Raw genomic sequence first — 13,999 nt, 5'->3', positions numbered from 1 at the left:
TACAAACTTACAACGTCGCCCCTCGACACTATATTATACCTGTGACTTTGCAAGAGGAGACTTAGCAAGATGAGACTTTACAAGGGCGACTTTGCAAGGGGCGACTTTTCTTGCGGGCGAGATGACTTGTTCTCGACACCATGCCATGTGAACATCATAAGGGTAGACAATTCGCAGTTGAAGTGGAAACTGATAAACAGGAAGGAGATGGGACGGGAGGAAGATAAATGTTGCCAAAAAAAGGAAGAGCAAAGTCTTGAGAGGCAAGGAGACAAAGAGAAACACGAGTTGGATGTGATAAAAGGGGACAACGGAAGAGTTGACAAGCAAGTTATGAAAAAGGGTCTAGTGAAAGCACTCAAGCTGTGAACAATTTGTCAAAATTGCTTATTTGTATGTTGAGTACATAATTATTGCCATTATTCGTCTCGTCAACATAACGTTTTCATTCAGATCTACCGTATAGTATACCATAATGTGTCAGATATTGTCGAAGTAAACTAAGCTGTGTTTGACCGTGCAATGAAAATAAATACGTCGTTGATGTCAGTAGATGTTGATAAAATTCGCACAGTTTTTTTCTTCTTCAACATGGTTTTTTCTTCAATTTCATAATAAGGACTGTAGTATAGGCCTGTCTATTGGCAAAGGTTGAATCGAAAAACTGAACTCGACAGTGAAATCCCTCTCTATAAGAAGCATCTCATTAGACAAACCAGTTATGAATCAACCCCCTTAAAGGCAGTGGACACTATTAATAATTACTCGAAATAATGATTAGCATAAAACCTCACTTGGTAACGAGTAATGGGGAGAGGTTGGTAGTCTAAAACTTTGTGAGAAATGGCTCCCTCTGAAGTAACGTAGTTTTCGAGAAAGAAGTAATTTTCCACGAATTTGATTTCGAGACCTCAAGTTTAGAATTTGAGGTCCCGAAATCAAGCATCTGAAAGCACACAACTTCGTGTGACGAGGGTGTTTTGTTCTTGCATAGTTATCTCGCAACTCCGACGACCAATCGAGCTCAAATGTTCACAGGTTTGTTATTTTATGCATATGTTGAGATACAGCAATTGAGAAAACTGGTCTTTGAATGTAAGAGAGGTTTGGGGTAAAACCATCGCTTGAGAAGTGTTGGCTTTGAAAAGAACCGGTGGTTGACGACTCAATGTTTCGATCAGTATGCTCTGAGTGTCTTCACGAAGAAATTGACGAGTTAGCAAAACTGCTGTACTGTCGTAAGGTCGTTTTTTTTTTGTTTTTTTTTTGGGGGGGGGGGGGGGGGGGTGAGAGGCTGCCTGAATGCAACAAGGCACGTTTTCCCAACTCATTTCCGAGTGCCACTGAACTTCGGTCGCACTCGCTTCGCTCCTCAAGGTAAAGATCCATTATTGTAATAAGGGAATTAATGAGAGCCGGAATAGGGGGCGACGTGTTGAATAAATCTACCGTGTCCGTAACTAGAGGGACCTCCCGAGTAGGCAGCTTTTGGGCGGGGTTACTCGTCAGTTTTATTTTGGCTTTATATTCGTGTTGGGCTTTTTGGGACCTTGTCTTGTTGGGGTTTTTAATGTTGGCGTCACTGCCTCCTGTTTATGGTGTTTTATGGGTGTTGTTGGGTTTTGGATTTGCTTTTGGTTTATTGTTTACTGTTGTGTGATTTTAGTAGCGTTTGAGATGCAATCTCCTTCTTATAATTAAAAAATTATATTTTATCGTCAAATTTTGATTCTATTCTAAAAAATAAAATTTAAAAAGTGGGTAATTTTTACCACGAAGGTGGTTAGAAGTTTGATAATGCATCATTGGGTCATTTTGACACCGATTTCGTGTCATGCTGACCCAGATGGGATTAAGTTTTCAGAGTGTATAGTTTCAGACCTCTTTGTCAGCAGTGCGACTCTCACCCATGTGTAAGTGTGAATTGTGAACGGCAACTTCTGCCTCTTTAATGCTATTTGTGGAAGCATGTCGGGCCAAATAGCACGAATAGATCATACTGACTCCGATTAGGTCAGACCCCAAGACCCTTATCAGGTCAATTTCTGACCCGGAAGTTTTCAGAGTGTATAGTTTCAGACCCCTCTGTCAGCAGTGACTCTCACCCGTGCTGCTGTCTCTTTAATTCTGCTTGAGGAAGCATGGCGTGTAAATTATCATCAAAATATACAGAAAGGCTCAGGTCACACTAGTTGCGTGAATTTAATAGCATTTTCACTGCTAGCCATTTTTTTCTCATGCTAAGCAATTATCTATAAATTATGCTATTTTTTGTATATGATAAGTTAATTTGAAGTGCGTACCAGTTCAATTGAAACGGGTTACTTGCTCATAAATGAAGCCATTCCCCAGACGATGTCGTGATTGAAACAGTTGCTAGGAAAAATACCAGCAGGGGAGGTCGAGAACTACTTCGGAAACATTCCTTCAAGTTATAGAGGTCCCACTTGGCTCATACCAGTATAGAGATTGTTACAAATTGAATCACATGGATACTATACTGACAAGGGCTAAATTTCATGAAGCCTGAGGTAAGCACAACAAAACTTGCTGAGCACAGAACAAAATATTGCTTAACAGAAACATGTTACCAGCCAAAACTCTGCCAAGCACAGAAAAGTATTGCTTAACAGAAACAGGTTACCAGCCAAAATTCTGCTAAGCATAGAAAAGTATTGCTTAACAGACAAGCTACCAGCCTCAATTACATCAAGTTTACATTGTTGTGTCTGGTGCCCCACTAAATGTTTGCTTAGCAAGGGAAGTTGTTAAGCAGTATTCGAATAAGCAGTATTCCGAAATGGGCTCAGTATGAATTTATGTTGTCTGGTACTGTGAATGGACATTACAAATGGAACCATAGAGGGACGCAGACATGCTTCACGACACGCTGTGTAAACAGCTGTCTATTCCTTTCACTTTTATCCGGTGTTTTGTTAGAAGGATCTTCAAGATCTTCTTTAAACTTCTTTTGAGGATTATTTTTGGAGAGGCTATTCACCACGTGAAGCCGCCAGGTGCCGTGGTTTCAAGAGGACACTCATAGAGATGTTGAACATTGCGGTGTAGACACCTTTAATCATGTTATCTTTAAGGAGCATTCAACGGTGCGCTTAAAGTGTCAGTCACCGTGAAAATTACGCTGATAAATGATCCCATCTTTAATAAAAAATAAAAAGTCTGATTCATGGGGATTGCAATGAATGTACTCTTCCAAAAACCAACGGTATCTCATCCTTTAATGATTTGCATGTATTGAACACCAGATGATTGGAATGAATACTGTCCCAAAACCAACGACCATCCCTTTATGGTGTCTTGAAATCTAGAGGATAATAATGAACTGCAACATTTATAAGGCGCACTTTACTCAAGTTAAAGTATCGTCAAGATGTTGGAAAGCAAGCATGAGCAAGTGTTTTTTTAAGTTTCTGCTGGAAGAGAGTAATGTTGTGTATTTGTCTGTGGATTCCAGAGTCTGGAAAAGGCCCTATCCCCGTAACTGGCCAAGCGAGTTCGAGGAACATGGAGCGTATTGCTGATAGATCTCAGGCCTGGTCTAGTTGTACGGGGCGTCAAGAGATTTTGTATTTTGTACGTAGGGTGGAGCTAAACCATAGTTGGGTAATCAACGATGGTACCACCCCTTTATGTTACCTGTCTGAATATACTCTTCCACTTACCAATGATGTATGATATGCTTCATGAAAGTGAAATTTGAATGAATACTCTTTCAGCAACCAATGATGTAGGATCCCTTCTGTCTTGGAAACTATGTGATTGGAGTTATCTTCCATATATACCACCCATCTATGATTGGCACATGTCTTGAACACTACAGAGTATTGGAATGAATGTACTCTTCCACTAACCATTGAAGTACCATACCTTAAAGCCATTGGACACTTTCGGTAAACAGTATTGTCCCAAGGCCCACACTTCGTGTATCACAACTTATATATAAAATAACAAACCTGTGAAAATTTAGACTCAATCGGTCATCGGAGTCGGGAGAAAGTAACGGGAAAACCCACCCTTGTTTCCGCACGTTTAGCCGTGTCATGACGTGTTTTTACTATAAATCCGTAAATCTCGTTGTCAAGGAATTAATAATTGTTTCAACGTTTCTCAAAAAGTAAAGCATTTCATGGAGTAATATTTCAAGAGAAGTCTTTTACCTTTACCTTCTGTAAACCCTGTAAGTTATTTGCAAATTTGTGAACTTTTTTGTTTCTGTTCCGAAAGTGTATAATGGCTTTAATGATATGCATATATGTCTTGAACACATAGAGGATTGCAGAAAATGTTTTCCATACTGTCACGTGCAACAGGGATCTATATACCTGTTCCAATGCTAACCACGTCAACTGTTTAGACTATAACTGCGATCTGCACTCACTGACCCCTGATACCAAGCAGTTAAAGATCATAATGGACTAGGTCATAATGGACATCTCGAATATAGGAGACGAGTGAAAGGAATGTTATAATGAACATCATTTCCTCATGACATGCAAACTATATAGGCACAAAGATTGACTAATAGGAGTGTTATAAACAGTTGTCGGTGTTAATTAAATAAACTTGATGTAATGAGCATAATGATTTTGTTTTAAGGCTGCTTGAGTTCCAAGCTAGAAATCGTAAAAAGAGGTGATTCAAATTGTAGTATAGTGATGGAAGACAATTTATTAAAAATGACCAACTTTGATCCAGGGTCTTCCACAAGGCAGACAATAATGGCCAAGGCCCTTTTTGAAACCACGGCTTCGGCTTTGGATTCGGCTTGAGGCTCCGTTCTCTAGTCTGAAGCCCTGACCGCGTATACCCAAAGCACGCGCAATTGTCAAAACAAAGCTAGCCTGAGATGAATCCAAAGCCGAAACCGTCGTTTCGAAAAGGGCCTAAGTTGCTAACATAATTATGTGATGGGTCCGGTGTCATTGCTCCCCCCCCCCCCCAGCACCCATCTAACTTAACCCTGACAATTCGTTGTTAGATAGGGTTAAACTACAAGGAAAGGGTCGAACTGATTAAGGCTGTAATTGCAGGGTAGCTAGAATCAATGGCTGATTAAAACTCAATACATCAACATGGCTGAATGTTATTTCAGGCAATATACTTTGAGGCCAATACGAAGTAAATATAGATTGTACACTTTCGAATGATCCAATTTGGTTGAAAACAATTTGAGAAATCTATTTAAGATGAAACTTTCCCATGACATTATTGAAGCGTTGTAAGCGGAATGAATACCCTTAATCTGCTAAGCTAAACTGAGAAGGTTACCAGTCACGGATGATACATCACATGTGGAATGGTATTTTGGCTGGTAACCTTATTCTGGTAAGCAGAGTGAAGTTTCGCTTATATAGCTACTTTTTGTCTTAAAGCAGCTCTGTAAAATCAGGCTCTAATTGCGCTAAGCATTAAATGTTCATGCAAGCAAGTGCTATATGGGGTGCGGTTGTTTAGCTTCCCCGGGTCGACCCCGGTGTGTGGCGTTTTGTTTTTTCCAGGACGAAAGTGTGCAGATAATTACCCACGTTCGTCCTGGGAAAAAAAACGCCACACACCGCGGTCCACCTAGGGAAGCTAAACGAACGCACCCATGGTATCCTCAGCAGGTTGTGTTCAATGTTAAAACTCCAGCTTCGGTTTTGTTTACATTATACTCGGTTAATAAACCCTGGAGAAGGGAAGCATGGTCAAACCTGGGTCATGCAAAATAGCCTTACTGTAAATTAAAAAGGCAAACCATTTGAAAATGTACTAGATTTTTACCATGGCAACGGCAAGACATTCAACAGCAATGTGGTGTCTGGCCCATTCTACGTATAAACTCGTTGGCTGGTGCCCATGACAAAATATGCCAAATATGCTTTCATTATGTTTCTAGGTACCAGTTCCATTGTATAAACGTGCAGTCAAAGCTGAAAGATTAATCGATTGTATGTGACCCACCGTGAGAAAAACAAACTTAAAGATGTGATAACACATTTGGTTTCTCTGAAGAAAAATAGTGTTTCAAATTTTAAATTTCAGTGAATATCAATGGCTCATAACTTTTTCGAGCCGTAGTCTTTCTAAGACAGTCTTAACACGTTTACAAAAATAATGTTGTACCATATCTTGATTCAAAGAGAGTATGTATACGAGAGGAAAATACCAGCGGCAGGGGGCAGTTCTTTCAACATAACTTCCGATGTATATTTATCTTGATTTAAACAGAGTTTGCACATTGTATTGAGTCGGATAACGGTAGGCATTATAGAGGCATCAATTTATGTTTGCCAATATCACTCAATTGTACCTTATATTGATTCATAGAGAGTCCGCACTGTGCACTGTGCAGCCGTTGATACAGTGGGTAAGCATACGGGTATAAAATCAGTATAGTCTTATCATTGAACCTTACCAGTGCTGTAGGCCTACCTTAACTAGTGATTCAAACAGAGTTGGCATAGCTGCAGCAGATTCGTCAACATTGCCAAGTGATGTACCTTATCTTGATTCAAAGGCAGTAAGCATACCGCTAAACATTACCAGTACCAATCCTATATCTTTAACCACTGAAGACAATAATATACGATGTGATTATATGTTGGTGCGAATGCGAAACATTTCGCTAACGGTTTGTATCCCTCACACACTAAATATAATAACATAGAATGTTAGGCATAAGAATTTGATAAGAAGTGACATAGGTGTGATGACAAAGTTCACTGAAAGACGCACCTATTTTATTGCTTGGTCTGATCTGATTGTAATTTGAAGTTTCTTTTGCTACAATATGGTTTGTCTGGTGGATTCTTTATGATATTCTGAAGATGAACAGAGCTTACTGCTCGAAACTTCGAGACCCATCTCAGGATGGCTTCTCTCAGAAGCACTATACTTCTATCAAGAAGAGATTATCACACAGCTGTCGCGTGTAAACTGGTTTATTGTGATGTCCAAAAACAAGTTTGTCAGAAATGTGGAGAGCCTTTAACACGAAAAGGGTTAGCCTGTGTGAACATAACAGACAATTAATCAAGGGTATCTGTTAATCAAATCCACGATTAATCAAAACTGTAATAAATAATGGGTTGTGTACTCTACACACAAAATAAACTTCAAACATTCCTTTTGTTGCACCCCTGTGGAGACTTCTTTTGTTCTTTCCCTTGTTCCGATCCTGTACTTAACATCCTCTTGGACTTTGTACGTCAAATTCTTTTTGAACTCCATTCTCTTTAAAATTCACACAGTATGCGACATCTTTTAATAGAATACTGTCTTCGGTTTCCATATATGGCAAGTATTGGAAACAATGTGTGAGGTTGTCAATCGCAAAGTTTCTGAAATGTACGAGTATTTTTTGTCAGTTTGTTTATTTGACTATTTTTGTTGAGTGGGTTGGTTGGTAGGTTGTTCGTGTAGTTGACGTTTGAGTTTATAAATCGCCCTCCAGTAAATGACTCAAACAGTTAATTGAATCTTTGGTAGAATAATTGCCTCCACTTTATATCACGGATAATGTTTGCTTTATTGAGCCCAAGCTCATTGTATTTATATACAGAATTTGTTGTATGATTCATGACTTTCCAGACCCAGCAAGGGTGATGGGATTCTAATAAACTGCAGGGCAAGATAGAGGTGCTTCGGTGACTATTTAACTTTAAAAGGGGACACGAATTCATTAAAATGATCCATCATACCGTGAATTCACTGCGAAGATGTCATCATGCATCACAACCGTGAAAGCGCATGGTAGGAAATTGGTGTGATGTGATTCATGTTTTCAAAATACTTGAGTTACGAACACGCTCAGAACTACTGGGGCTTCTACCAAATCACAATCTTGAATTTCAGAACAGGCTTTGCCTACTTTTTTGTCTGAGATACAGACCGACCGAAGCAATTTGCCTTTTGCCACTGGTATCGGCCTCGGTTGACTCTTTAAAGCACTCGCCATTTTGCCCCTCTGTTCTTGATGCCCGTTTTGCCCCTGCACGGTCTTGGCCGAACACTTTTATTTTGCCTCTGGTATTGCCATTGGCCCTTCACACATTTGCCTTTTTGCCCCTGGTCTTTTCCCCGATAGCCCATCCAGACGTGTGCCCTTTTGCCCTTGGCCTCGGTATCCCCATTCAAAAACAATCAAATTGGCTTGAAGATTATCAAAATAGCAAAAGTTAATGACATGAATATGCAAAACAATTGTCATTTTGCAAATAATGTTCTCTTTTCAAAAATGAAAATGGCCTTGTCCATTCAAAGATGATTATGCAAGGCCTTGATTTTGAAAGAGGTTGGTTGTAACAAACTTTGTAACGCACCTATACTCACAAAAAAACAAAAACCGCTCTTTAACAATAAGGATCCGAAGATATTCCACTCAGTGTACCTTTATAACCTTGAAGTGTTACACTGCAATTTGCTGATACAAATTGCAGCTATATAGGGAAACTCACGACAGATTTGTTTCGTTGTCTCATGATGTACCCCGTCCCATACATCACTTAATCTACTGGAACATTGCAGCTGCACCAGCACGAACATACCGCAGTGGAATACCAATTCCTACCTTAAAGGACACGTTGCCTTGGATCGGTCGAGTTGATCTTTGAAAAGCGTTTGTTATAAAATGCACATGGATAGAAAGATGTTTTAAAAGTAGAATACAATGATCCACACAAACATGCCTCGAAATTGCACGGTTTCCTTTTACCTCGTCGACTAACACGGTCGGTCATTTATGTGAGTCAAATTTTTGACTCCCATGGGAGTCAAATTTTTGACTCCCATAAATGGCTGACCGTGTTAGTTTGCGCAGTAAACGGAAAACCACGCTATTTCGAGGCAAATTTGTGTGGATCATTGTATTCTACTTTTAAAACATCGTTCCAATCAATTATATGCATTTTATAGAAAACGGTTACAAAACGCTTTTTATAGACCAACTCGTCCGATCCAAGGCAACGTGTTCCTTTAAGCTCCCCTGAGTTACTTTCATTTCAAATGCTTTCTACTTGGAGCCCCTAACCAGATTGATTTTTTGCCTTGTTTTGGGGTGAGCTTTGTACATTGGCAAACTATAATATTCCCAGCCCCTACACACGTGGAAACACAATGAAAGTGAACCTAAAAGGCGCACTGCCCCCATTTATTTCTTTTGTCAGTTTTCTACGAAATCTATATTTGTTTTAAAGAAAAAAATACATTTATTTATTTAGTACAGTATATAATTTATTTATTTGTATGCAATTTTTTTGCAATTTTGTATAGCCTAACACAAACATGTTTCGGACAAAGAGAGAAGTAGAGAGGGGGAAAACACGACTCCGGCTTGGCGAAAGACTGGGTTATCCGAACAAAAAAAACATATTTGAATACTTTCGTGTCTAGGTTTTTGACTGCTTGCAAAAAGTACAGTCGTGTAAAATGACAAAAGCGTTTTCAGACGCCATCCGTCATGAGCCTATTACAATGATTTGGATAGTGACTCTTTATTGGTATAACCTTCATAAAGCTGTGCTGTGGTTGCTCTTTAAACAAAGACAACAGGAGTAAAAACATGTCCATCACAAAAATGTGGTCAGCTCCTCAAACTGTTGGTTAATTCAATAAGGACGATCAAAACTCACGCACACAACTGCCAGTTCCAATACTACTGGCAAAGACATAGAAATCATTTTTAGAAGGAGTGACGTAGACTTATCTCAAGTCCGGAATCGAGTCTAACTTAATGGAGAACAGGCCTACGTGTACTTGTAGGCAAGATTGACTGCTTATATCGAAAAGTATATATGTCAAGACTTCAAAGCTGTTGAACCTATTTCTGGCTATAAAAACCTGATGGGCTCAAAAGTCTCGACAAGACAAAAAGTACTGTTTCAGTAAACTCTGCTTTAGGTAAGACATGCTTGGGGTTCGAACGAGAAATCAATCCACACTCAAGTTTATTCTTCAAATTGAATTTGCCCACCCTCCACACACACATAGGCCTACTAATACTATGCCTCTGAACAAACTCCAAGCCCTAATTGGCAACTGCAATAATACACACACTACTCGTTAAGCGCAATCCCAATTCCCAAATCAATTTACCTGTGGGAAAACGTCAGGAATGCGGCACTCTTTCCTTTGATCACTACAACGTGTGTACTGTTATCCATAGAAGCAAATAGGTTACCTCTAGCCACTTACCGTCACTCGCACTCAGGTGTAGGTCTGTAGACACCTCCAGTTTGAGTTATCCCAGGTACTGGAACCCTTCAATCTTTGATCCGTCAGACCACAGGGTAATTCCACGGCGCGAGATCGTCAGGACGCAGCGAGACTTGACCCGGCGTTTTCCCCTCACTCCCCTCGGGTCACACTTTGTTGTTAGGCTCCCTGTGGTGTTCACAACTAACTCCCCGTAACCGTTATGTCAACATAACTGACAGAGCGACACGGGTCAGACGGGCTGTGCTCGACAGTGCTATACCCTCGCTTATACCCCACAGGTTGAAGTTCAATTTTTAGTGCTACACTTGCCTGGAGTACGTCGGTAACTACTACACTAGGATCTAGTTAAACTATGATCTGCAGATGTACTGTATAAACGACTGGTTGTTATGGTGTTGCTATACTCACTGGTTTTTCATTTCAGCAGCGTTCAAGTTCACCGGTTCGCTGATAAGCTAATGGCTGTTGAACTTGGTATCAGTTCGTTGAGCAGAACGAACCGATTGTATAAAAGGAGCCAGTGGAATTCAGTCACTGTTGAATTGCTATTCATTCAAGATCGATCACTGCGGTGGTGAACTCTTGTGACTGATGTACTTTTTCTCCCCTCTAGCGAGTCCAATGCTACATTGAATGTTCCAATTTGAAGTCGCAACGACACAGCGCAGCATCCAGTTTTTTGATAACGTAATGAAGAGAGTTCTCATAAAGTTGTCCCACACTGACTACCACAGCCGTGCACCTGCGCACACACTCAGCGTACGTTAGCCGAGATGTCGTTTGACGTGGTGCTTGTGGTTGTGTGCGCACTAAAAACTGACGTCTACCGTTTACCGTGTCCTACTTAAATTGGTCGTTGTTGTGAAATCGACAAAAAGACTTTCGAGGTGGTACACAGAAACACCCTTTAGCAAACACCAACTTCTGTCTGAGTCCGGGCACTATGTGTTTTTTCACTCGAAATGGAGAGGGCTTTTGATTGTATACGAATAGTGATCCGTGTCTAAACATTAGTTTTGAATCACCCATGACCCCCTAAAGCTTCTGTGTTATGTTTCAAAACTTCGTTCAGCAGTGATTTGCAAACAGGTATCTCAGTTTAGTACGGGCTTAATAACCCGTCTCCACGTAGCGCTATTCATGTTCTTATGTATACCCAAGCGGTTCTATCGGCACCCCAAGGCCATGTATTCACTAGTGACCAACTCGAAAGGCATTAGACTGGCAGATTATACTTTCATTATAACAAAAAAAGACATCCATTGATAAAGTCAATTCATGTTTTCTTAACACGGCATCGATTTTCCAAGAGTTTAAACCCACTGGTTAGACATAATAAAGTACTGCCTGTGGCTATTACACAGAAAAGCACATAAGCTGTTGGCAATATGCCTTACTGCGTATGCCCCCCCCCCCCCACTATAATTAGCTTGAGTGCTGGTAATTTTCTAGTAAATTGAAGTAACTATGTAGAATAAAACACACTTAAAAACCACTTGGAGATTGCACCACCCGCAGTGCTCATGCAAGCAAAACCACTATCCTACTGTAAATTCTGAAATTATCTATGTAAATTGGAACAAAAAATAACATCGTCATTTGTATTCTGTCTGGTAGGAGATGTGTGCACAAAGAACCAGTTAATCTGTGAAAATCCACAACTTCAGTTCGCCTAATCGAATTGAAAAAGTTTCCCTATTCAATATTTTGCCTAAATCTGATCGCTTCTAACACTGAAGTAATTACACGCAGTTAATGGAGGCAATTGAGAATCCTTTTGATGACAGTTCGGGCCTTTTTGGATTCCAGAAGATTAAGACAATCTTCTTCAATCTTCTACGATCTGTTGCATAGCCCGACTTTATCCAAGGACGTGAACACGTCGATGGTTTTTGGAAAACCCTTGCCACGAGGGGTTGTGTTTAGTGGTCATTTTTCAACTCTTTCAGTCTTTGAGTTCTTGCATGATGGTGAAGGGTTTTTCTTGAAGGAGCGAATTCATACAGTACACAATACGAAACTGGCATGTACACATTTTCGAATTCATTGTATGTCATGTATATGTCGTGTATGTTACTAACGTGTAAGAATGCCTACCTAGTGCCGTACACACTTTTAAATGTGCAAGAAGAAACTATATAAATACATAGTAAACTTAATTGCGGGTACGACAACGAAGCAAGTTCTTTGCTCTATGGTACAGCCATGTGTAAATCTTGTTTGTGTGAGTGTTTGGCTCTGAAAAGACCCGGTGTGGTCCCGACGTTTCGAACAGTATACTCTGCTCGTCTTCAAGAGAAAATTTTAATTTATAACAATTACAAGAAGAAGAAAACATCTCATAATAAGTCTCATTATGGTGTCGACACCCACACTGAAATTTCTTGAATAATTATTTTATTTATTTAATTTTATTTTTATTTTTATTCTTCGGACAAGCAAAACAATAAAACAAGCACAGGCCAGGGAAGGGCAAAAGTCAAAAAACTGTCATCAAAAAAGATGTGCCCTCCTAGACCTGGCTTATAAAAAATACACATTTATCGACTAAACATTAAGCATTCTAAAATTCTAAAGTTATGAAAATTTCGAATTTCGATTGTTAGCATTGATATGTCACTTGTTAATTATGTGTTTGACTTGCTGTGTACAATGAGTACGAAACGTGATGAGACAAGTCAATAGTTGAAAACGATCCCCTGACTACTGTTCGTAATCCAACATCTTGTATTGAAAACTAATTTTGTGGGGTCGCGCAATTTGAGGAATTGCTAAAAAACATCTGTTATCACTGTGTTAGGTTCATTGTTCGACTGTCGTGAAATAAATGTTGGCTGTGATTAAAGTTTGGTGGAACTGTCTTGGCAATGGAGGGTGCGTTTGAAAAACGACAGCAAGTCGGTTGGAAAAATGCATTTTGGTGCATGTAGTTCTTTCTGAAAGTAAATATAAATTTCCTCCCCAATAAACCGACAAAATTTTTATTTGAAGCCACATGTTTTGTAATTTTCCAGAATAACTTGGTGATATGTCTGGATTGTTTTATTGAGAGATAAGCCACCAAGGTTAAAACAGGAAGTGCGGGACGCCCTCTGCAAGTTTCTTAGTCCCTTTTCGCGAGGCGTCAGTTGGATTGAGGGCGCTCTTTTGTGATTGAGTGATCTCCGTGTGTCTTTTATTGGCGTGGTACATACATGATAAATCCAGACTTCCAAACGTATCACGTTCGTCACGATAACTTATCATGTACGTACATGATAAATCCATAAATCTGAACTTATCGTGTACGTACATAATAAGTTATCATGACCGTATATGATCAGTTTTGATGTATCGTGTACGTACATGTTAAGTTATCGTGTATGTACACGATAAGTTTTGATTTATCATGTAAGTACATGATAAGTTATGGTGTATGTATACGATAAGTTTTGATTTATTGTGTACGTACATGATAAGTTATCATGAATGTACATGATAAGTTATCATGTACGTACGCGATAAGTTATTATGTACGTACACGATATGTTTGGATTTATCGTGTACGTACATAATAAGTTATCATGTACATACATGATAAATTATCATGTACGTACATTATAAGTTATTATGTACGTACATAATAAGTACATGATAAGAGAGCATGATTTTCATGGTAGTCAACGAACTTAATAGACAGTTCTTTTTAGAAATGAGAAGTCTCCCGAACATCCGATAATCTACTCCGCGGTGTTAGAATAAAGAAATAATTTAAGAACGAACTCTACCTGGCAAGTAGATA

General features: G+C 39.5%; 1 protein-coding gene across 1 annotated transcript in view; it reads right to left on the bottom strand.

Moving 5' to 3' along the window:
* Positions 1 to 11,107, bottom strand: part of LOC117293511 — a 67,731-nt gene extending 56,624 nt beyond the window's left edge. Inside the window, exon 1 of the mRNA XM_033775860.1 lies at positions 10,195 to 11,107. The gene's annotated coding sequence lies outside the window, so the exon portion shown is untranslated. The remainder of the gene's footprint in view (positions 1 to 10,194) is intronic.
* Positions 11,108 to 13,999: the final 2,892 nt, after the last annotated feature.

This window comes from Asterias rubens, chromosome 8 (genome assembly GCF_902459465.1).
Source record: "Asterias rubens chromosome 8, eAstRub1.3, whole genome shotgun sequence".
Classification (NCBI taxonomy): Eukaryota; Metazoa; Echinodermata; class Asteroidea; order Forcipulatida; family Asteriidae; genus Asterias; species Asterias rubens.
The sequence above is the reverse complement of the archived record's forward strand: the minus strand, read 5'-3'. Positions and strand labels throughout refer to the sequence as shown.